This window comes from Phyllostomus hastatus, unplaced genomic scaffold, assembly GCF_019186645.2.
Source record: "Phyllostomus hastatus isolate PE091 unplaced genomic scaffold, TTU_PhHast_1.1 phas_contig_58, whole genome shotgun sequence".
Taxonomy (NCBI): domain Eukaryota; kingdom Metazoa; phylum Chordata; class Mammalia; order Chiroptera; family Phyllostomidae; genus Phyllostomus; species Phyllostomus hastatus.
In genome coordinates this window covers 51077244-51100733 of record NW_025333916.1, presented here as the reverse complement: position 1 = coordinate 51100733, position 23490 = coordinate 51077244, and positions in this window count along the sequence as shown.

The window sequence follows — 23490 nt, the reverse complement described above, 5'->3', positions numbered from 1 at the left end:
CCAGTACTGAATAAAAAACAAACATCTAAAATTGCAAGTAAAGCTTTAGTTTTTCTTTCTAGAATATATCACATTACTTTGTTAACAAAACATCACTGTATGTTGACAATTATAATCCATGAGATACTAAAGTGTACATTAAATTTAAAAAAGAGAAAGAGATAATAATCTAAAAATTAATCAAAGGTGCCCTACTCTGTTTACATTCCATTACCCAATAAGCCCATTACAGGAACATTTCTTGAAAAGAAAATGTGTTTCTTCTGAATTAACTAGTTTCCTTATCCACATCTCCAATTCTTCTGTATTACATGTGTATTCTTTATTGTAGTTAATTAAATTTGAAATCAAATGTTAAAAATATTTATTATTAACACACATTTTAGCAAGCCATGAGATTTAACTATAGAAATACACACACAGCGCTGGCTGGCATAGCTCAGTGGATTGAGTGTGGGCTGCGAACCAAAGTGTCACAGGTTCAATTCCCAGTCAGGGTACATGCCTGGGTTGCAGGCCATGACCCCCAGCAACCACACATTGATGTTTCTTCCTCTCTCTCTTTCTCCCTCCCTTCCCTCTCTAAAAGAATAAATAAATAAAATCTTAAAAAAAAGAAATACACACACACATACAGAGAGAGAGAATATTAGAGAATTAGTTGTGAGTTTAGAAAATTTGCATAAGATTTACAAAAAAAAGGATTTTAATTAGTCCTTACGCCATATGGACGTAAACAGAGTCTGTTACTAAAATTAGAAGTGCAGCTTCTGTCTGTAATCAATGTGAAATCGAATTAAGTGGCTCCATAACACAGATGCAGACATTCAGTACCTTTTGCGTGACAATATGTTCACTGATGTTTTAAAGAACAACAACAATCACTACGCAGAAACTACTGAGCCAGATCATGTCAAGTTCTTTAAGTAACAGATGTGCAGGTTTTATGGTTCACTCAAGAGCGGTAAGCACATTATCGTTTCTGGAGTGCACACTCTGAAACAATGATAAAGATATCAAAATTACATTTCGTTGCTTCTTTTTTTCTTTTTTTAAAGATTTTATTTATTTATTCTTTTAGAGAGGGAAGGGAGGGAGAAAGAGAGAGAGGATGAAACATCAAGGTGCGGTTGCTGGGGGTCATGGCCTGCAACCCAGTCATGTACCCTGACTGGGAATCGAACCTGCGACACTTTGGTTCGCAGCCTGCGCTCAATCCACTGAGCTACGCCAGCCAGGGCGGTACCAGTGCTTTTAACTCTGCATCTGCTAGGTTGGCTATTTCATCATTGTTTAGTTCTTTTTCTGGAGTTTTGATCTGTTCTTTCATTTGGGCCACATTTCTTTGTCTTGACACAACTGTTACATTGTAAGGGGTAGAACCTTTGGTATTAGCCAGGGCAGGGCAAGCTACTTTTCTTCATTGTGGCACTATATGTGGGAGAGGGGTCTGAGAGGGAACAATGTCTCTTGCTCAGCTTTCATCCCACTTACAGTCACTTCCCCCACTTTTGACAAGCAAATGGTGCACTTTCAGGTGCTGCTCTGGTGCTGATTCCCAAGTGGGTGCATTTATGTACATTCTAGGACAATGTGGCCCCCTCCAACAGACTCTCCTGTTATGCTGGGAGTTTCTCCTACCACTGTAGCACCCACAGGTTTTTATACTCAGAGGTTTTGAGGCTTTGTTTCCCCATGCTAGATCCCTGGGTTGCATGGTCTGTCTTGCCCCCAGTTGTTCCTCCCAGTTTATCCACAGTCAAATGTGGGACCACCCAGTCATCCAGCCACCTCCTCACATGCCCTGTCCACCAGACACTGCCTTGCCATGTGTCCTTTCTGCCCCACCTGCCCATCCCCATCCCTGCTACTGGTCTGGATAAATATTTTTTCTTTAATTCCTTGGTTATCAGATTCCCATACGGTTTGATTTCCTGGCAGTTCTGGTTCTTTTTTGTTTTTAAATTGGTTGTTATCCTTCTTTTGGTGGTGTGAGGAAGTGAAGCATATCTACCTACCCCTCCATCTTGGCCAGAATCTTAGATAGTAAATATTTTAAGCTTTACAACCACCGTTTCTGTCATGGCTACTCAACTTTGCCACTGCATGAAGATAGCCAAGGATGATGTGTAAATGAATGGGAGCAACTGTGTTCCAATAAAAGTATATCTATAGAAGCTAACAGTGGGCTGGGTTTGATCTACAATCAATAATTTGCCGATCCTTGTGCTAGCTTATGTGTTATCAGTGATTTTAAATATTTTTTCACGTGGCTGACTGAAATCTCTCCTCCAGAATAAGCAAAGGGTAAATGAGCTTCAGATGATGAAAGAAGAAAATTAAGAACTTGGTTAGAGAGGAATATATCACAGATTCTCCAAAACTACCAAGCTATCTACCAAGTCCCTGTTGTGTGCTGGATATAAAACTGAGAAAGGGGCTTCACTGTTTTTACAACAGTGAAGATAGTCCACACTTGAATTATCATCACGGTTACTTGCCCAGTTCTAGATATAAATTATTATACAGTCTTAACGCTTCTTGAATGTAGGTAAGGCTATTACCTTTAGAAACAATTCTGTGAGAACATCAGGAGCATATGCTATAAATCTTCCTTCTACCCTTCTTTGAAGAGACTTATGGCAAATTGTCAGAATAATTATATCAGGAGACTTGAAACTATCTAGAAAAACCAGTCATTATTGGAAACTCTCTCTAGTTAAAACAAATATATGAGAACCAAGCATGCCACTTTCAATCCATCAACATAAAGGTGTACTAGGATCCAGACATTTAACGTAAGTTTTAATAGAGTCCAACTCAAGATATATCCTGAACATCATCTGTAATTATTTACCCAGTTCCTGATTGTCGAGTTATAATTATTTTGCAAACCAAGTAGTTGAAATTCCACATTCTCTTCATAGTTCTGAGTTCAGGAGGGTCAAGTGGAAGACCTGAGATCTTTCTTCTCCAATTAAAATAATAAATCAAACTTCTGTGTTTCACAGAAAGTTGTGAAACTTAGTTCCACCACCAGATGAAATATATGGGAAAATGTATGCCATTTGCTCTTACTTTTCTTTTGCCTTTGAATAAGACAGATACTTTTATGTAATTTCAATGGATTTTCATAAATATATTCAGCTGTTCTTCCATATGAGTTTGTGTATGTTTAACTTGAACAAATATAACTGGCAACTGATAAACTACTATTGACCGGACAATTTGTTTTTTAAATATTCAAATAGTAAAACTTTCTAAAAATAATTTGCTACTATATGACAAGGGTTTTGATTCATTTTTTTGCAATCTAGTCAATAAAATATATAGATTTGAAGGCACTGTGCCAACTTTGTCTGTAAGGAGTTAAATATGTATGTTTTATTACCATGATTACCATAATTGCATTTTGCTAAGAAGAAAATGAGAGTGAGAACTAGAAGTTACATTATATGTGTTTTGGTAAAGCTCATACATGACAGAACATGACAGACACTTTACACATTGTCAAGCTTCTAAGTATCCAGGCTCTGGAATATTTTCAGGCAGTGATTTTCAACAAGCATGCTGCAAGAATTTGTAAAAAGTGCAATACTTTCTACTTAGTCATGGGTACTGACCATTTTTCCCTTAAATTGTCAATTTAAAAAATGACAACAACCAACACAATAGCTACTATCTGCCTGGTGTGAATGAATCAAAATTGTACTTATTTTTCATAAGATTTCAAAAATATATACTTTTTGGTGTGCTACAAAATTTTAGTAATTTGTTTATGTGTGCCATGAGATTACAAAGATTGAAAATCACTGTTTTAGGCTATCCTATTCAAATAAAGGAAACTTCTTGCTTTTTATAGCTTCTGTAGCTAACAAAATAGAACAGTTCTGCTATTTTCTAAACCATTGGTTGAACTTGGAAGGCACTATGCTAAGTGAAATAAGCTAGACACAGAAAAAATGGTACTTGATGTCACTTATATCAGGAATCTAATATAGTCAAAACTGTAGAAACAGAGTGTAGAATGGTGCTTACAGGGAACTGGGATAAGGGAGAATCGGGGATGTCTTGGTCAGAGTGTGCAGTTTCCCTTATGCAGGCTGAGTAAGTCCTAGTGGTCTACTGTACAGCAGAGTGCATGTAACTTTGTACATATAACACTACTGTATTATATACTTAAAATTTGTTGAGGGTAGATATTATGTTATATGTTCTTATACCAAGAAAAATAGGAAACTTTTAGAGGGGATGGATAAGCTTAGGACATTATATATAATGACATTTTCACAGGTGGGTACCTACTTTCAAACTCATGATGATGTGCACCTTAAATGTGCACAAACATTTTTGCATGTCAATTACACCTCAACTGAAAGAATAAAGTTAATTTTTTTAAAGTCCATTGCTTAGTGAAAGTCTTTGGAAACTCAAAACAACACAAACCACATTGGGATGAGCTGTTTTGGTCTATATCTTGAGGAATTCAGTCAGGAGTTTGTCACCTATGAGTGGGCCCCAAGCAAAATATAAGTTAACTCAGTAAACTCTGTTTTTACACAATGCTAATAGTTCTGTGACCTTGACCTTGCTAGTGACCCAGCAAGTCCAAGAATACATCATGCTTCCACTGCCATCACAATGTAGTATATAAATGCTTTCATGATGCTTGTATTTTAATGACACATGTAGATCAAAATAATATTTTATTTCTTATATAACATTATTTTTTTCTGTTTATTGTCTTATTTCTGAGGACTAGAATATATGTTTCTTGGAGGCTGAATTTTGTACCCTTTTTCTTTTAATTTTTCTTTTATTTGCTGATTGTTGTGTCCCCAGAGTCTAGGACACTCCTTGTTGCACACTGAAAACTCACAACTTAGCTGTTTGAATCATAGTATTGTGAGCGCTATAAAGAAAGTTAAAGCAGGTCAGGATTGAAGGGAGGAAACCCTTCCTTCTGTGTTTCCTTGTTCTGGGACAATAGGATTATTTTGGTATTTATTTAGAGAAGAATTTTGTCATAAATAAACCTTTAGTAGTCTTCTGTATAAAGTGAGGAAATGAGTCATAAATATTTTTGGAAGAAAGTATTATAGGAAGAAGCAGTACTGATTGAAAAGTTGCTGAGGTAAGGTGAGATTTGTGTACTTGAGCAAAAAGCAGAAAAGCTAAATTATTTGATCAAGTAATGGAAGGAGGTCATTGAAGGACCAGTTTTTAAAAAGAACATATAAGGTATAATATGGCATAGTAAGGAATTTGGCTCTGTTGTTAAATAGAATGGGACGACATTAGATTTTTATTTTTATTCTTTACCTTTTAAAACTTTTTTAAAGATTTTATTTATTTATTTTTAGAGAGAGGGAAGGGGAGGGAGAAGTAGAGGGAGAGAAACATAAGTGTGTGGTTGCCTGTCATGTGCCCCCCACCAGGGAGCTGGCCTGCAACCCAGGCATGTGCACTGACTGAGAGTCAAACCAGAGACCTTTTGGTTTGCAGGCCCACGCTCAATCCACTGAGCTACACTAGACAGGGCAAGGCGTTAGATTTTTAAATAAGGAAATCGCATGGTAAAATTTATGTATACATGAAAACTCTGGCTATTGTGTAGAAAATAAACCTGTAGGGGTGTGTCAGTACCATTGGAGGACAAACGACAATGAGGTTGTTGTAGCTGAAGGAAAAGTTGATGACAGCTCGGCTGGCCGGTAACAGCGATGCCAGTGGGCCAGGGTGGTGCTGGGAGTCACAGTGGCGGTAGTAGGATTGGAGAGTGTGGTTGTGCGTGTGTTTGCAGTCGCAGCGGGTTCGGTGGGGGTGGTAGAATAAGGAAATGGCAGTCAGTGGGAGTAGGACCATAATGGTGGTTGTCTCTAGTTCCTCCTTTGTGAAATGGGGTTATGGGCCTCCTAGTTCATTTGATCTTTATAGGATTAAATTAGCTAAAGTATTAAAAAATTAGAAATACATTGAGCAAAGTGAGCACATAATAAATATTGTTTGAGGGGGGTATTTTTTTTCCATAGGCACTAACCTAATAACTGTTTTACTTTCTCAGTCTGTGTGGCATGCCCACTCATATCAAGCGAAATTCTCTTTTTCAGGAACACTGGATCGTATGTCTTCCTTGGAAGATGGTTTTTCATCTTTTCTGAGCATCACCCTTTAAATGAGTAATTCACCTTGCTGAGACATTCTAGTTCCTCATGTTTAACTTCCTGATTAATATATGTCTTTAAAGTGTATTAAAATTTTTTTATTACTCTTGAACCCTTCTCCATCCTTCAAAAAAGGATATTTTTGATAAATAAGTGTCTGCCCAATAGAATTTTTCAATCACTTAGCACTTTATCATTCCTTAAGTTAGGAAAATAAATAACCTAAAATTACTGAGAAATGCATCAATAGATGTATGTCCAATACAATGTGGGCACTTAGAATTTACATGGCTCAATCTTTCCACTGTGGGATCACAAAAAAGTGTATAGTTGTATCCTTTTAAGGTAAAAACTAAAAAGTCAAATGCCCATTACTATGCCATGCCAATACTGTTGCAAAATAACTTACAAGTCTTTTAATATTTTTCTTGAGGGATTTTTAAAATGCTTACAAAGTTTAAGGCTCAGTGTTTTTTACTTCTTACAATTTTTAGTTTAAACTAAAAACTAAATAAATAAAAGAGAAAATACAATAAAGGTACCAAACACCTTGATGGAATTTAAAGTAGTGCTATTATTTTAGTTATGGGGAAACAATTATATGCAGAATTTTCACATGCATAATTTGTGATTTTTTAGGATGAATAAGACTACTATTTATGTGTTATTATCAATAGCAAATGTGCAAATATAAATATTCTTCTTATTGAAAGAACGTGATCAGATTCCTTCACTTTGACAAGTAGAACATTCTGAAATAAATAGACAAACTACACATATAAATCAAGTTCATCTCAAGTAAATTTAAAATCGAAACTATCAATAATAAGGCAAGGGAATTTTAGATGAGTTGTGCTGATATGGATTTTGTCATGTTGATATCGTCATGCATAACAGGGAACATCTGCCACCTGCCTTATTCTGCATGCGAATGTGGAGCATCATCTATCTATATAATAACACACTAAGTCTTATTACTCAAAAGATCTTATCCACAGTCAAGTGACTGCTCTAAGACACAGACAGATTGGTGACTTTTAGTTAATCTCTGTACTGTGATTTATAATCCTATCTAGCATCATTTGAAATAATACAGCTAGGATTAATACATGAAAGGAGTATAGTAACCCTAAAGTAATGAAGTAGTTTCTCTCACACACACACACACACACACAAATGAATGTGTGTGGAATAACAATAGTATCATTTTAAAGGAAAAAACTCAGAGGTATACAAGTTGAATTAAATGTTGCTTTAGCAACCTAACAAACTCTGGACTTCATGTCAATTGTATGATCTCAGACTGAGTATCTTTAATCAAAAGACATTCTATGGAAAAAATATATATAATGTGTCTGGTTTAGGAAACATAGTGAATAAGTGAATAAAGCCACTATCATTAGTTAAAGAACAAAAAATAAGGTTTTACTTCATAACTAAGTGAATTTTATGTGCTTTATGTAAAACAACATTTTTAAAAATTGAAAAAAGTATACTTCTTTTATTATGATATGTTATAATGTAAATGCCATGTATTCTTTAGGAATGTCTAATCAGTGTTAAATTCAAATAAAAATAGAACTGGAAAATGTAATATTTACTTACATATATTCCATAAATATTCATTTGTTATATCACAATTTGGGAGGATTACATATACATTAAGCCTTTCAAATTATTTCTTGGAAGGATGAAACCACTTATTCAGATCTCTCCAGTTCTCAACTTTTATGTCAGTGGCTGCCAGTACAGTGCATTAAATGCTCTTTTCTTTTGTTTTAGGCAATTCTTTTACAGACTTTCTTCTTTTAAGATTTTAACTTAACTGGAAGCAAAAGCCTACCTCATGCTTCGTATCTCTTCAACAACCACGCAAAACAGAGCTTCCACTAATGTCCTGTAAAGAATACTGGCAGAGTTCTTTTTATCATAATATTGTCACGGAAAAAATAAATTGGGAAGACTGTTTCTGTTTTGATAGTGTAAAATCTCTAAATATTTATCTTAAATTATCTGTAATTATTTTATCACATTCGGAGCCCAAAATACATGTGAAAGTGTGAAGTTTTTTACCTTTAGTCAAATAATTTGTAAAAGAGGCTAGATCTGAACTCAGTTATTCAGTATTACTGGCAGTGTGGCATGAACAAGGGTCCAGAAAGCTGCAGAACACCCAGGCTGGGCGGGGCGGTGCACGGGAAGGTTCATGAGCAGAGATGAGATGGGGAGAGGGGGTGTGTGCGTCTGTCAATTTGTCAGTATATTCAGAGAATGTTTTCATTTTTTATATACTAATGTAACTAATGATTTAACAACAAAGGTTTTATTCCTCACAATCAAATTCCTTATAACTTCAGCTACATGAATTTGAATGTAAATACAATTAGTTTGACTTTCTAGATACGTCAAAGCAAAAAGTTTTTAGTGGTTTATCAGAATTGTGATTTAATGAGAGGCATGCACTTTTTTGTTTATAAAAAAATGCGTAACATATCTAATGGTGGCCAAGTTTATTTTTACATAAACCCCACAAAAGTTAACACCAAATAAGGGGACATTTAGGATTTAATATATTACAGAAGCCATAAAATAATTTATCATAGAAAGAATAAAAAGGTCTGTGTGTCCAATTAAATCATTTAATAATTTATAATAAAATATAATGCAACCATTAAGTGATCCATTTTAATATAATCAATATATGAGAATGCTTAATGATATCTTATAGATTATAAAGAACATGAAAGCCTGCTGCCAATCTCTACTGTTCTTTTTCTTCCTACTGTTCTAATTTTATTAAAAAAGTGAATGTGCATGTATGTGCATGCATAAGTAAAATGGATATACATACATACATATTCTATGTAAAATACATTACATTTATAGATATGCATACACACCCTGTATTCATATGATATGTATAATATATTCAGAGTATGTATACAACTATATATAGTTATGAAGTTGGGAGGAAGGAAGAGAATATAAACAGATATTAACTGTTATTGAATTTAATTTGTGAGTCCTTAAGAAAATAATTTTATTTTTTAAAGATTTTATTTATTCATTTTTAGAGAGATGAGGGAGGGAGGAAGAGAGGAAGTGAAACATCAATGTATGGTTGCCTCTGGCAGACCCCATACTGGGAATATGGCCTGCAACCCAGGCATGTGCCCTGACTGGGAATCAAACCGGCGATGCTTTGTTTCACAGGCTTGTGCTCAATCCACTGAGCTACACCAGCCAGACAGAAAATAATTTTATTCAATGCAATGTTACATCATCAATAGGTCAGCAAAAATTTCTTTTAAATTAAAAGTTCCCTACTTATAATTAATAAGCATTATTTAGACAGTCAGTGTCTACTATGGTTTCTTATAATTTAAGTATTTGATCTACTTTTCATTCATTCATCATTCTTATATTTATTCAGCACAATGCTCAATTTGACTGTCATAGCCACAGTTTAATAGTACACAATGAGTAATAGGAAGATATATAAGAAATACAACAAAATTAATCAAATATGTTATTTATTATTTGTTTATTTTTATTGTTGTTCAATTACAATTGTCCCAATATCCCCTATTGTTCTCCCCTGCCATGCCCCCCTACCCACACTCCCTCAACCAATCCCCACTCTATTGTCCATTACCATGGGTCCTTCATATAAGCTCCTTGACTAGACCCTTCTCTTTCTTTCCCTCATTATCCCTCTTTCCCTTTTCTCTGGTCACTGTCAGTTTGTTCCTTATTTCTATCTCTGGTTCTATTTTGCTCTTTTCTTTGTTTTGCTTGTTAGGTTCCATTTATAGGTGAGGTCATATGGTATTTGTCCTTTACCACCTGGCTTATTTGATAATCTCCTGTTTCATCCACTGAAGTACACAAAATGGTAGTAAATATATATTTACACGCATATATATTTTCCCTGGGAACCCTAGCAGGCAACAGAAAGAAAATGGGTGTTTTCCTTGAAGGACATTTTCAGTAAACCTTTCACAGGGATTGGTGGTGTAGTGGGGATAGCATTTAGCCAAATCATTCTGTACAAGGCACAATGTTATCTCAAAGCTTCCTTGATAATATAATGTAGTCATTAATTTAAACATGGTCAAAAATTCCATTTTCATTTGGTTGCCAGACAAAACAGAACATTTTTGGCATCATGTAAATAGTAAGCAAGCTAGAGTCTCAGTTGTTATCAAAATTAACCAGACAAATGATTCCACCAACTGAGAATGGCCATGAGATACCTCAAAAAATTAAACATATGTCCCAGTGATCCCACTTCTGGAAATATATCTGAAGAAACCCAAACACGAATTCCAAAGAACATAAGCACCCTTATGTTCATTGCAGTGTTATTTACAATCACCAAGACATGGAAGCAGCCCAAGTGTCCATCAGTAGATGAGTGGATAGAACAACTATGGGGCATTTACACGGTGTAATTCTACTGGGCTCTAAATAAGAAGAAAGTTTTACCCTTTGCAACAGCATGGGTGGGTCTGGAGAACATTTATACTAAGTGAAACAAGCCAGTCAGGGAGAGACAAGTACCATATGATCTCACTCTTACGTGGAATCTAGTGAACTGAACTATCAAGAAAAGGACAGACAGACACAGACAGAGAGCAGGATGACAGCTATGGCGGGGGAGGTTGGGCAGTGGCGGGATCCAGCAAAAAAGAAAAAGGACTCACAGACAAGGACAACAGTGTGATGATAGACCCCGCTAACAGGGACTATCTAATGGGGGTAAGGGGTATAAATGGTAATGGAAAATTGCAATTATTATTATTCTTTAATCAAGAAACAACAAATAAAAACAGGACATTCTCCACAACCAGAATGTCTTTAGAAATTGCGTGAAAGAAAGATCTAACCCACTCAGACAAAAAGGTGCATCTTGTCAGGAGTACTTGCTCTCTTAAGATCTGAGCCATCCAATCCATTTTACTCATTTAAAGCACAGATTTTTGTTGAATGGCCACACCACCTTCTTTCATTCAGTAATCAGCTTTGGTCTTCATCCAGAAGAATATGCTCAGAGCTCTGACCTCTCCAGGGATCCTCCTGCATGAACACCTTCTTTCACCTTGTTTCACTTTTCCAGTGATTCCTAGGAACTGAACACTGTACATTTAAATATCTACTTCTGCAAGAAATTGCCAATTTGATTTGCAATGTTATGCAGCTCATGACATAACCCTATATTTTTATGTTTAAATCTTATTGTTTGTGATTTTTATGCACTTATACATGTTTCCAATAAAATCTAAAGCAGTTTTAGAAATGATGTCTATGAAGCTTTAGATCATAGTGTAGTAACATTGTTTATAAATATTTTACATATATTAAATGAAATAAATTAAATGTTTGTCTCTGCAAATGCACATGAAAGTTTACTTAAATCTTTTTTTAAATTTTAACTACTTGCTATTTTATTTGCAGATTTTATATTAACATAATTTTGACATTACTCTATAATATTAGAAACAACTTGTTAATCTAGTCTACTTTCAAGCAAAAATTAAGACCTGTGTTCTAAGGCATCCTACTTAAACAACAGACTCAATATGTACTAAAAAGGATATGCCAATATCATGACAGTAAGTTTTTGTAGCTTTGCTTTTTATAGTAATAAAAGACCCTGGGCTCTTCATAAATCCTCTTTGAGTACTGCTCTGGGTTGAAGTCATTTCATTAGATATATATTCCAAGTATTTAGCATAAGATTATTAAAAGGTGAAAATATTTCTCCAATATGAAGATAAATTTTAAGTTGCAAACACTAAAATATTTGTTTGAGAATATAAAATTTGTAAATTGAATTCTGAGTAGAAAGTTAAACATGGGAAATGATATTTTATATACATTTAAATATACAATAAAGAATCCACTCAAAACACCCACTTATCTTTGCCTTTTAACTAAACCCTACTTACTTATTTATTGTGTAATTTTCTTTTAGTATATTTCTAGAACCCAAATAAATGTATTTAGGCCTTCATACATTTTCAAAAGTGAGATTACCAAATTTTGTGTGATTGTGTATTTGTTAACATTTCATGGATTTTCTCTCAATATTCTGCTTGCTTCATAAAGTAATTTAGACACTTCCTATAGTTTTATGTTCTTGGCAATAGTTTAAAAATGTAAACACTGTGTTTGAAAGTTTTGAAGTGACTACTCCAAAACAGCATAAGACTTTCTCAGAATAGAACTTTAAATACAATTTAAATTTATTCTACAGTCATTGTTTCAGTCCAGTTTTGATATTTTCTTGAGTCATTTAAAATATATATTTATATTTGTAAAGTATCTAATTTCATAAAAATATTCAAATCCATTGTTGTAAAATTGTACTTTGAATTTTCTCTTAATGGTAAATTTTCTTTATCACTCAATTTTTCAAAAAAATTCCTGATTGTCTATTTACATCTTCTTTGTGGGTCTTGACATCAGACTTTTCAAAGAATAGAGTAGTTCAAAGACCCTTAAAAATAATTTTTTGGTGATTTTGATTAATCCCATTTTCTAAAAATAATTTACAAGCGACTCCTTTTATATTTATATTATTTCTTTATTTTTACTTTTGTTAGATTCTGTGTTTTAATATTAAATTTATTATTTTTGTTTTCCTAATGAATGCATTTATAACTAAACTTTCTTCAAGCACCACTTTGGTTGGTTCCCACATGTTTTATTAAGTAGTGATCTCATTAACTTTCATTTATATCTTAATACGCTTTGATTTCTCCATTAGAAGAATAATTTGGGTTGTTTTATCTTTTTGTGTCTGTGTCAATCTCTATATGTCATTTTATTGTGGATAGATGATGTGATGTATGGTTTCTGCTTTTGAAAAATTGTTTACTTCTTATGTGATCAAAAAGTATACTTGTCTTAACTTGTTGCTTTGAAAATACATTATAATTAATATCATAATGTTATTACTAAAAGTAATACTTTTACTAAAGTAATGGTTTTACTAAAGTGAAGCATTAATAAAAGTAGTGCTTATACTATTCATGTGTGCTTTTGATATGAGTTTCTTGGATGATGTGTGATGTTATCCCAAAATATTAAAGAGATATTTCCATTTCTGTTGTATTTCTACCCTTCTTGTTTTATGTATTTCAAAATTCTGTTGCTTAGACTTCCTCTATATTCTTAATACATCCTGTATGAAATGATGTAGCTTACTGTTTCCTTTCTACATTTGACAATCAATTTCTATAATATTAATTTGATTATATCTTTTATCTTTCTTTGTCTTCTTTTTTCCTCCTGTTTTTAACAGACTGAGCTTTTCCCTTTTATCTTACATTTTTGCTTTTAAGAAGTATTAACCTACATAAGTGTGTTCTCCTATAACCATGAAATTAGTCATGCCATCTTACTTAATTTTTATATTTAACTTGCTTTCATTTAAATTTAATCTTTTTAAATATCTTCACTGGAAGACTGTTCTTTCATTGCCTTTAGAGAAAAAAGAAGGGAGGGAGAGGGGAGAGAGAGAGTGAAACATACATGTGAGAAATATCCATTGGTTGCCTCATGTACACTTACATTTAATCTTAAGTTTACATGCAGTAAAATTCATTCTTTGTTTCTACTTTAAAGAATTTTTGAATGTTCTCTAACCTTATATTTTTATAATTTCCCAACATGTCTTATAAATACAATCATGCATCACATAACCTTGATAAGATTAGCTTCTTTCACCAACTCGATGATTTTGAAGTTCATTCAAGGCCTTGCATGTACATTAGTTGATTATTTCTTACTGCTGTGCAGCTTCCTTCCTGTTCTGTGGATTTGCCTTAATCAACTGGCTTAAGGAAAATACATTCATTAAAGGACATTTGAGTTATTTCCATTATTTGGCAATTATGAATAAAACTGTTGACATTTGTGTGCACATTTTAGTGTGAACATGAGTTTTAATTTCTCTAGTGAAAATACTTAAGATGAGGTTGCTGGGTTACATGGTGTCAGCTTAACTTTATAAGGAAATGCCAAAATGTTTTCAGAGGGACCATATCATTTTTTCATTCTTGCTGAAAATGTATAATAATTCTAGTTGCTCCACATCTTTGTCAATATTTGGTATTGTGTGTTTCTTTTCTAAAAAAAATTATCCATTCCAATAGTGGTCTTAGTTGGAATTTCTTTAATGGTTGACAATTGAGCAGTTTTAATTGTTCTTTTTGGCAGCTGTATATCCTTGGTGGAGTATATGCTCAAGTACCTTGCTCATTTAAAAATTGGATAGTGGCCTTGACCAGTGTAGCTCAGTTGGCTGGGCGTCGTTCTGCAAAACAGGAGTTCACCGGTTTGATTCCAGGTCGGGGCACATGCCTGGGTTACGGGTTCAGTCACCAGTGGGGACACATATGAGAGTACGAGAGGCAAGAAATTGATGTTTCTCTCTCACATTGATGTTTCTCTCCTTCTTTTTCTCCCTCCTTTCCCTTCTCTCTAAAAATAAATAAATAAAATCCTTTAAAAATGGATTTTATATGTCCTTATTTTTTACTTTGAAAGGTCTTTACAAATTCTGTATACATACCTTTTTTTAGTTTTCTCTGAATATGTAACTTACCTTTTTATTCTCTTGACAATGTTTTCCACAGAGCCAAAAATATTACTATATTTTAGTATATCCTTGTATATTTTTACAATACATTCTGCTAAGATTTTAATTGAAATTGTCTTAAATCTATAGGTAATTTGTGGAGAATTTATATCAACAATATTGAGCTTTCCAATCCATGCATATACTACATCTCACTATTTATTTTGAATAACTTTTAAATATTTTTTATCTTAGTATATATATCATGTAAAGGTTTCATTTGACTTATAGGTAAGTATTATTTCATTTGATAAATATTCTAATTATATACTTATCTTTATATACCTATAACAACATCTATTTTATTTTCATATTGTATAGAATCATGATTGATTTTTGTGTATTGTTCTTATTTCAAGCATCCTTGCTAAATGAACTCATTAGGTCTAGGAGTTTCTCTTGAGAATTTCTTACAATTTCCATATGAGTAGCTAGCTATATGCTATCTTATAACAAGCTAGTATAAGAGGAAGGTTTCATAAAGTTTATTTAGTTTGAATAGTCACATTACCTGTGCACACTAATTTAAATTCTTTCCATATATTTTAAAGAAAATGATTACAATACCCAGAAGATTCAAACTGGATTATTTATTACAATAATATTTACAATAACAGAGATTGGAATTTCAGAATTGCACCATATTTGTGCAATTAATTATTATACAGCATTAAATAAGGAGCTATACAAAACATGCCAGTGAAGCTCATGAACACATATCTGAGCAAACAAAGCATGTTTTAGAAATTTTATTTGCAGGACGAGAACATATAAAACATGTGATGCCATAGCATACATTACTTGAAGACATTTTTATGTAGCATTAAAAAAACAGTGCTTGGAAATAAACATTAAACTCAACATGTTCAGTTATACATGGCAGAGAGAAGGTGGACACAACCTGAGAGCATGTTACAAAGCAAAGAGTGGCTTAGAATTTGCATAAAGAATTGTTTTTAAGCTAGATGATAAGTCATAGTTATTCCTCACGTTTTAAGAAAGAATTCTAAAAAGTTATAACTACCATGTCTGTAATTCTGGATTTTATAAGGTGTCTATTAAAACCAAGCCTATTCGACTTACTGATGTCAGACATGACTTATTTAGATATTTTCCACTTCTGCTCCTTCAGCATTAACAGTGCTTCATCAATGAATAACAGCCAATGGAAAAAAAAATCTCATCAATAAAGCACAAAGAACAGCTATTTCTCTACCACACAAACCCCAAATGCCACTATTTAGCACTTCCAGATGAGCCATATTTCAGAGAAGTAGCAGCAATGCTTATGAATTGTGGCTAAAAAGTTGGTTGAAGTGGTTCTCCTGAGCAGGAAAGGAGAAGAAATGGTCTCAGAATTGATCAATGCATCACATAAAACACCATCAGTGACAGACTGTACAACTGCCAATTGTCAGTGATTAACAAATTTATTGAGAAGAGGCTATCTCGATAAAAGGGAAAAAAACAATAGCCCACCAATGGCGAGTCATGGGCACTTATGAGGAAACAAAGACCTGTCAGTGATCTTTTAGAAGGGCACTGGGCCAGACAGTAACTTTCTTTGCAAAAAGTGGACTGTTTACAGTTAAGTGTTTGCTATTTACCTGAAACCTATTGTATTAGGGGTAAGTCAATTGTTTTTTTTTTTTTGAGATACCATATTCATAAAATCTAAATAAGAGAATCTAGGTCTTTAAGAAAAAGTGTTTGTATGAAAAATTTCTAAAATTCATACTCAATATGCCAAGGAAACTCAGAGATTTGAGGGAGACTGTATAGCAGCGGTGATACTGAACTTTAAGAATGGGAATTTCCTAAGTGGTGAAAGAGAGGGGCAGTGAGTCAGACAGAAGACATGAAATATATGTATCAATGTGTGGGGAACCACACGTAGAAACCTTATGTTAGTTCATGTAGCATAGAAGGTGTAGAAGTGGTTAAGTGCTTCTTCTGAAAGATTAGCATAGTTCTCCTCGGAAAGCCTTTGATGATGTGCAAAGAAATCCCCATCTCTCCTACAGGCAAATAAAGATGAACTGAAATGTGTTAGCAATATGAATACATGACTTAATATACTCTTAAAATTAACTTTGAAAGCACCAGTCGGAAGATGAATCACTGGATATAGCAACACAATATAAGAACTGATATTATAATTAGAAAAATACAGAAAAGACACGTATATTATTTACTCTTATAATTTAACTTTAACAGGTTCTAATAATAGCCTAACAAAAGATAATGAAAACCTGACAATGTCAAGAGCAATGGGTTGGACAGGAAGCTTTAATGTTGTAATATATATCTATGATAAAATAACTGATTACCTATGTTTTTTAATTTAGAAAAAAGTTGAAGATGGCTTGACAAGATTATACCATGTACTATGAAAGCACATTACAGCTCAGAAAATAGTGGCAAGACTTCTATTATTTGGCATAAAGGATACCACCTCAAGAAATTTGCAAGCTTTTACAGCTGTTAATTTTTTTGCAGTGTTTCTGACATTTTGTCATAAAGCAAAATAATTTTTACTTATATTTATAAATTGTTTTAAGTTGGTTGTACATGGCAAAGACTGCTTCATTGAGAAGTACAAATAAACTTTTTCCTCTGCACTAAAATATGCCTTCATTTGTCATGTGTAAAATACCACTATCAGAATTGTGATATTCTATCAATATTTTATAATAATGTATTAAATTGTAAATATCTCTAGTGGGGAAACAATCTGAAACTAATTTCCATTTAGCAAGAATCAGTTTATTGTTCATTTTTGAATGACAACAGTGATGTTAGAGGAAACACTTGGAGAAGAAGCGTAAAATAAGCAAGGATTTTAAAGACACGGCAACCATTTGAAATTTCCCTAGATCCTGATTCTGAGCCTTATATCTTTTGTCTTCAATATAGTCTTTCTACACACACATTTTGGCTTGCTTAGAGCCATTCTCTATATAGAAGAAATTCAATATCTCATGGTGTAGTTGCCTGAGTACATTTAATCCCACCTATAACCATTTAACCAACTAGCTGAATGAGGGTGTGTACCAAAATTAAGTTACAATAGCCATAGGCCCATCAATTTGTACAGATTGCACCCATGTACACAGATAGGCAGACAGACAGAACTCATATCTAATATCTACATCCATATCTATCCACCATCTACCTATTTATCTTTCTATCTGCCCATCTATCTACATATGAATATGAATAATACTGTTTATCAGGTGGGAACCCAAAATGCTCTTACCTTATTATTTTTATCTATTGTTTCCCATGCTTATACTTAGTTTTCAATTAAAGATACTATAGTAAGAGGGATTAAGTAAATTTCTCTAGATAAAAGTCTCTGGAAAGATGGGTAGAATAAGAATCTATGTCTAGAATCCATATGTATATTATATTTTGAATCCATATATCCACTACATCTGAAGAGCAAACATTTCCTAAGAAGTAAAATAATCTGCACTTTATTACAAGGACATTTTAGAAGTCTGCTTGCATGGTGAACGAGATCCTTTGAACTTTTTACCAAGATTCTGTTTAAAAACCAAGTAGGTAAATAACAGTGTCCTTATAAAATTAGAGTGAAATACTGTGGAGTGGATTTTCCCTAAGAGGACACACACACGCACACAGTAACATGTTGTAAGGTGAGATTAATGCAAAGCTGTCTCTACTTTAGTCTTTATTTTTTTTTCCTTTTTTTTGAAAAAAAGTGGCATAGAGATAAAGCAAGTAGCTCTTAGTAGGTACATTTTGAAATAGAAAACACCTAAGTAAAATTAAATTTTTTTACACCTCTGCATTGCTTAAGGCATTTTTGTAACAGATCTTTTTTTAATAATTTTATTCATATTGGCTTTTATTAAACAATATTATTCTAACTTTCCTTTTAGCTGTCTATCCTCAAGTTCAATCAGTCAAGTTTTACTGACATATGAGGTCTGTCCAGAAGGTGTCCAGCCTTATACTATGAAAAATAGAGACGTTTATCAAAGAAGTTACAAGAAATACTGTACATAGGACAATGATGCCTCAGTCCCCTTCAAAGTAGGCACCTTGGGACTTTACACAGTTCTCCCAATTGCCGTCATCTGCCCCATCATATTTTCCTGACTCTCACTGATAGTCTGAAATCTCTTCCCTTTCAAAGGTGATTTTAGTTTTGGGAAAAGCTAGAAGTCACAGGGCACCAAATCTGGGCTGTAGTAGGGTCAAGTCACCTGGGTGATATGATGTTTCACCAAAAATTTCTGCATGAGACTTGATGGATGAGCAGGCACATGGTCATGATGAAGCTGCCAATCACCAGTTGCCATAGCTGTGGGCTTCTGAATCAGCCAGTTTCCATGGAGGAATGTTCAAGTTTAACTTGAAATTTGATGAAGATTTGCTGCTTTATTTATTCAGTTATTTTGAATGTGATGGCCACACAGTGCACAGGTTCATCCAACAACGTCTGCTGCCCCGACTGACTATTACAGTAAAGTCATCATTGTTCATGCATGTGCATTCCAGTCCACTTTTCTTGGCTATCAGGTTACATGGATGTCACCCAAACCATTCTCACTATATTAACAATGGCTGGACATTTTCCAGAAAGACCTCATATTTAGATTCAATGTCTTTTCCTTAACACCCACTGGCTTCAACTGTCTTGCATTTGCCTCTCAGTTATCTTGACTAGCGTGGTAGCATCCTCACAGGATTTATACAAAACTGGCTACTCTCTACCTTTAATCCATGACTTCTCTACCTCTGCTCCACATACTTTTGGACAGAGGTGATTTCTTGTGCTTGTGTCTCTTTTATGCATTGGAGAGTGTTTAGTAGCATGCCTGGCCTCCTGTCATGAGATGTCATTGACTTTCACCATTGCAAACATACTATAGATTGTTTCTATACTCAAACAGCCTCTTATCTTTTACTACTCAATATTCTTCTCTCTCCCCTAACATGAAGTAACTCCTTTTTCTTAGGTGTTCAAATTTGGAAACACAGACTAACATAAATTTTGTAAGTATATATGATACATGTATAAAGTTTAGAAAGAGACATATATATGACACATGTATAAAATTTATAAAGATATGTAATATATGTATATATGCATTTAAAATCAGGTATTTAAATTTAATAATTAAAATTTGGCTGTTGTACTTTAAGAGAATTCAAACTGAAAAGGCATAAATTGCCCAATAGTCTTAAAACAATGGAAGAATATTCTTAGATTGTGTTTGTGGTTGGGAGGAAACAGAGGAGAAAGATAATTTACCATTCTGTTTTCTCCATAATTCATGATGTATAAGGTATAACTAAAAAATTTTATCTGAGACTTGAACTTTTTGTTTTACATTGGGATGTTATGGATTAATAGTCTTTATTGTATAATATTGATGGCACATCTATGCATGTTATTATAGATAGGAACAAACTTTAAGGGCAATTGCAATAAAATATTGATGGCAATAGAGAAAAGTTCCCTAGTAAAGCCCAAAGCTAAAGACTAATAACATCAACAAGTAATTGACACAGTTTTTCTATCCCAAGGGTCTTAATTTTCCATACCTGCTCCAGGAAATGGCTGTGTTTTGTTAATATCTGCTATACTTTTGTTGAAAACGATGCTAATTTTTAGATCTTCTCAAAATTAATTATGTTCTATACCATTAAGATTTTACAAAGTGTACACTGTAATGAAATTCCTTGATAGATTGATACAAATACATACTAAATTTAACATAAAATACAGTGATTGATGTATTTATTTTTGAAATATTACATAAATTTATTTGTGGTCTATATGTATATATATTTGTGTTGTGCATTTATACATGTATATGTATAAATACACACATACACCACAAATGAGCATATATGTGTGTGTATATATACTTATAAAAATAAATATATATGTATCTAAAATATATATAAGTTACTAGTAGAAGTGGCATTCTTGCAGTCTCATGAGAAAAAGCATTTTCAGAGACTCACTAAAGAGTATAAGGCCAGGTAGCAAGATTTATTTGGGAAGCACAATATAAAGGATGCCCCTCCAATGCCCCATCTTTGTGCGTCTTGCCATGGACAATCAGGGCCAGATACAGAGTCAATGTTCCAAGATTTGGCCATATTAAAGTTTAGTCCAGTCCAGTCCAGCACATAGTTCAGCTTGTGCTCCCAGCTGCCATCTGTTCTTGTGCTGAGATATTCAGGCTCCCTCCCCAGAGCCTGTGTGTAGATTTCATGCAGCTATCAACCACGTGGCCACTAAGGCCGTATGCCTATGGAGAGAGAATAGTGAGTGCATGGGGTGAGTGTGTGGCGCAAGTGAGGAAGAGAGAGTGCACACACTTCTTTGTTTCCCTGGGATTATAATAGCTTGGGTTTAGGATAGACTGGGTGCTTTTTCAAACTAAACAATAAACTTCCCAACTTTTTGTAGACTTTCAATAGGCCCACCCTCTAGTTAGACAGAGAGACATCTATGGTCAAACACCTCCTCCTACAACCCCCCAAAATCTGTTACAAGATGGGGGAAGAAAGTAGTGTTAATCCCCTTGGTGGAGAAATTCTGTAACCCCCTGAGGTATAACCAGTTTATTAAATGCGATGTCTAAGTATCTTTGTTCTCTTTCTTATAACAACAAGTTAACTACCTATGATAACATATATGTATTTCTGTTAAAGGAATGTTAAAATATCTACATGAACATCTAAATTTATTAGCTATGAACAAATAAAAAATATATTTTAAACATTTTTTCTGACATTGCCATCAATCCTACAAAATGTAATTATAAAATTAAAAAAAAATTGTATTATCACTAATCAGCTTTTGTTTCCCCTGTACATCGAACTTGTTTTATGATTGTTCTTGTTTTCTCCCAAATATTTTATTGATTATATTTATAAAGTACATCTCTTTATTTTTCAAGTCCTTTAGTATAGTATCAGATCATATTTTCACATTTTATAAACAATTTTCAATAGATGTATTACTGTTCTTCTAATTTGTATATACAGTATACAAGATATGTCCAAAAGGTATCCAGCCACGTACCATGAAAAATAGAGACGTTTATTGAAGAAGATACGAGATACAAGAAATATTGTACATAAGACAATGACACCTCAGTCCTGTTCAAAGTAGGCACCTTGGAACCTCACACACTTCTCCCAATTGCCATCTGTTGCCCCTTCATATTTTCCTGACCCTCAGTGATGGTCTGAAATCTCTTTCTTTTCAAAGGTGATTTTAGTTTCAGGAAAAGCCAAAAGTCCAGGGCATCAAATCTGGGCTGTAGTGGAGCTGAATCACCTGGATGATTTGATGTTTCACCAAAAATTCTTCACGAGACGTGAGGAATGAGCAGTCACACTGTCATGATGAAGTTGCCAATCACTAGTTGCTCATAGCTGTGGCCTTCTGAATCATCCGAATAGTTTCCATGGTGGAAGGTTCAAGCTTAACTCAAAATCTGAAGCAGATTTGCTGCTGTACTTGCTCAGTCATTTTGAATGTGACAGCCACACAGTACACTTACTCGCTCAATAATGTTTACTGCCCCCACTGAGTATCACAATGAAGTTGTCATTGTTCATGCATCTGCATTCCAGTCCACTGTCCTTGAGTGCCAGGTTATATTGATGGCCTGCAAACCATTCCCGTTATAGTAATAACAGCTGGAGTTTTTCTAGAAAGACCTTGTTATATCTTTAACAAAGTGCATTTACTATGTCACTCCAGAAACACTATTTTTCAAAGTGTACTTAGGTGTTGAATTTACATAGAAATGAAGTTTAGAAATACATCATCATTTTGCCATCTCAGGGAAGTAAAAGTTCTTCCTAATTAAGCCTCCTAATTTCCATTTATTCAGAAACACCTTCATCAATAGATACCTCTTACAACATTAGATGGGTAGTGTATCAACCCATGAGAATCTGTTATTCTTATAACAGTAATAATTTGAGTGATATCTTCTAACCCACTCTTAAGCAAGTGAAATGATTAAAGAAGGGACTTGGATAAGTTGAGAGGCTGAGGATCTTCTCTGGGATAAGTCTTACTAGAGCCAGAGAAAGGATTTGGGAGTTAAAAAATAGAGCTTTTATTGAGAACAGTACAGAAAGAGGAGGAAAAAAAAAAGAAATTCCTTATACAGCAATTTGTAAAAAAAATTCGTACCTACTGCCTAAAGAATTAATTATGAAATTTGGCTGACTGACTCTAAATAGGTAAGATTTTAGATGCAAAATAGATATTATTAAATATCTGATAAAAAATTATAAAATATACCATCTAGTGAATATATCTAAAAGCTTATTCACTTGTATCTGTACCTATTTTGGCTGATGTTTTTGTGCTTTCAATCTCAGACTTTCTTAGATTTCATAAACTACATTGTGTTTTATGATCAATACTTTATACCAGATAATTCCCCCCAAAATGCTTTTGTATTCCTCATTTTAACATGAATGCATATACATACACATACAAACACATACAGACACATAAGCAAAGCTTTTATTTTTTCTTGATTAATGTCATTCATAGCCACTAATCCCTTTTTGAGCTTCTTCACACATAAACACCTGAGCAGTGTGCCGCATAGCCACAGATCAACCCATTTCAGTGCAAGTTTCACTCTTTCCAGGTCACTC